The following is a 3,520-nucleotide window of genomic DNA, read 5'->3' as shown; positions in this document are numbered from 1 at the left end:
CACTCTTCACAATAGCCAAGAGTTGGAATCAGCCCAAATGTCCATCATCGGATGAGTGGATATGGAAAATGTGGTATATCTACACAATGGAATACTACTCAGCTATAAAAACGAATGAAATACTGCCATTTGCAACAACATGGATGGACCTTGAAAGAATAATATTAAGTCAAACAAGTCAGGCAGTGAAAAAGAAATACCACATGTTTTCACTTATTGGAGGGAGCTAAAGGTGAATGAATCAATTCACACACATACATACACACACACACACACTCTCTCACACACACACAAAAACAAACAACAACAACAACATCAACAAAAAAACCGGGGGGGGGGGGAGGGGAAGATATAACAACCACAACTTTTTTTTGAAGTTCTTACAAGAAAATGGAGGGGACACACCTGGGTGAGAGGGGGGAGAGGGAGGAGGGAGGGCGGTTTCGGTGATGGGAGACAATAAATAACTACATTATATATTGACAAAATAAAAATAATAAAAAAATTGGAATTATTCCATGTATTTTTTCAGATCACAATGGATTAAAATTAGAAATCAATACCAAGCAAAACTATGGAAACTATAAAAACACATGGAAATTAAACAGCATTCTACTTAATGACATATGGGTCCAAGCAGAAATTAAACAGGAAATCAAAAAATTAATTGAAACTAATGAAAACAATGATACATCATACCAAAACCTGTGAATACCGCAAACGCAGTACTAAGGGGGAAATTTATCACATTAAATGCTTACTTCAGAAGAATGGAAAGATGGCAACTAAACAAACAAACACTTTACCTTAAAGAACTAGAAAAACAAGAACAATCCAAACCCAAAGTTAGCAGACAGAAAGTAATCATTAAGATCAGAGGAGAACTTAATGCAATAAAAACTAAAAAAATGACACAAAAGATCAATGAATCAAAAGGTTGGATTTTTGAAAAGATAAGTAAAATTGACAAACCATTAGCAAGGCTAACTAAAAAAAGAAGAGAAAAGTCCCAAATAACAAAAATTAGAAATGAAAAAGGTAATATTACAACTGATACCTCAGAAATACAAGAAGTCATTAGAGACTACTATAAACAACTATAGGTCAACAAATTTGAAAATCTGGAGGAAATGGATAAATTTCCGGACACACACAACCTACCAAAACTGATCCAAGAAGATGTAGAAAATCTGAACAGACCAATACAATAAAAGAGATTGAAGCTGTTATCAGAAAGCTCCCAACAAAGAAAAGCCCAGGACCAGATGGGTTCACTGCAGAAATCTACCAAACCTTCAAAAAGGAATTGATACCGATTCTCTACAAACTATTCTGAAAGATTGAAACAGAGGCCACTCTCGCAAACTCATTCTATGAAGCAAACATCACCCTGATACCCGAACCAGATAAAAATACAACAACAACCAAAAAAAAAAAAAAAACTGAAGGCCAATATCCTTGATGAATATTGATGCAAAAATCCTCAGTAAAATACTAGTTAACAGAATACAGCAACACACACAAAATTATACACCATAGTCAAGTGGGATTCATCCCAGGGATGCAAGCTTGGTTCAACATATGCAAATCAATAAATGTGATACACCACATCAATAAAATCAAAGACAAAGACCATATGATCATCTCTATAGATGATGAAAAAAACATTTGACAAAATTCAACATTCGTTCATGATAAAGGCTCTCTGCAATTTAGGTGTAGATGGGAAGTTTCTCAACATAATTAAAGCCATATATGATAATCCCACCGCCAATATCATCCTGAACAAGGAAAAGCTAAAAGATTTTCCCTTAAGAACAGGAACTAGACAAGGATGCCCACTCTCACCCTTCCTATTCAACATAGTGTTGGAAGTACTAGCCAGAGTAATCAGAGAAGAGAAGGACATAAGCAGCATCCAGGTCAGAAAAGATGAAATCAAACTGTCCCTGTTTGCAGATGACATGATCCTATATATTGAACAGCCTAAAGCCTCTACAAAAAAACTCTTGGAGTTGATAAATGATTTCAGCCAAGTAGCAGGATACAAAATCAACACACAAAAGTCAGTAGCATTTCTATACTCCAACAGTGAACACACAGAAAAAGAAATCAAGAAAGATAGCCCATTTACAATAGCCAACAAAAAATAAAATACTTAGGAATAAAGTTAACCAAGGATGTAAAAAATCTCTACAGTGAGAACCACAAACTACCATTGAGAGAAATTAAAAAGGACACTAGAATATGGAAAGATATCCCCTGCTCTTGGATTGGAAGAATTAACATTGTGAAAATGTCCATACTACCCAAAGTGATCTACAAATTTAATGCAATCCCCACCAAAACTCCAATGATATTTTTATCTGAAATGGAAGAAAACTATCCTAACGTTTATATGGAATAACAAAAGACCATGAATAGCCAAAGCAATTCTGAATGAAAAAAAAAAAAGGCATGACACTACATGACTTTAAACTATACTACAAAGCTATAGCAACCAAAACAACATGGCATTGGCATAAAAACAGACACAGAGATCAACAGAATAGAATAGAGAATCCAGGAATCAACCCATACACCTACAGCCATCTGATCTTTAACAAAGGCACCAAGTCTACATACTGGGGAAGAGACTGCCTCTTCATCAAATGGTCCTGGGAAAACTGGATATCCATATGCAGGAGAATGAAACTAGACCCATACCTCTCACCATATACCAAAATCAACTCAAAATGGATTAAAGAATTAAATATACACCCTGAAACAATAAAACTCCTTAAAGAAAACATAGGGGAAACACTCCAGGAGGTAGGAGTGGGTATGGACTTCATGAAGATGACCCCCAAAGTACAGACAACCAAAGTAAAAATAAACAAATGGGATTATATCAAACTAAAAAGCTTCTGAACAGCAAAAGAAACAATTAGCAGAGTTAAAAGATAACCAAAAGAGTGGGAGAAAATATTTGCAAATATTCTGACAAAGGATTAATATCCAGAATATACAAGGAACTCAAACAACTTTACAGCAAAAAAACAAGTAACCCATTAAAAAATGGGCAAAGGAGCTGAATAGACATTTCTCAAAGGAAGATATATGAATGGCCAACAGACACATGAAAAAATACTCAACATTACTCTGCATTCGAGAAATGCAAATCAAAACCACACTGAGATACCCCAGTTAGGGGTATCTCACCCCAGTTAGGATGGTGGCTAATATCCATAAGACTAAAAATGATAAATTCTGGCAAGGTTGCAGAGAAAAAGGAACTCTCCTACACTGTTGGTGGGACTGCAAAATGGTGTAGTCTTTATGGAAAATGGCTTGGAGGTTCCTCAAACAATTGCAGATAGATCTACCATATGACCCAGCTATTCCACTGCTGGGAATATACCCAGAGGAATAGAAATCATCATGCCAAAGGGATACCTGTACTCCCATGTTTACTGCAGCACTATTTACTATGTATTACTGCCACAGAATAGCCAAGAGTTGGAACCAGCCCAAATGTCCA

The sequence above is a fragment of the Galeopterus variegatus genome, unplaced genomic scaffold, assembly GCF_000696425.1.
Source record: "Galeopterus variegatus unplaced genomic scaffold, G_variegatus-3.0.2 Scaffold1971, whole genome shotgun sequence".
Classification (NCBI taxonomy): Eukaryota; Metazoa; Chordata; class Mammalia; order Dermoptera; family Cynocephalidae; genus Galeopterus; species Galeopterus variegatus.
This window is presented reverse-complemented; position numbering follows the sequence as displayed.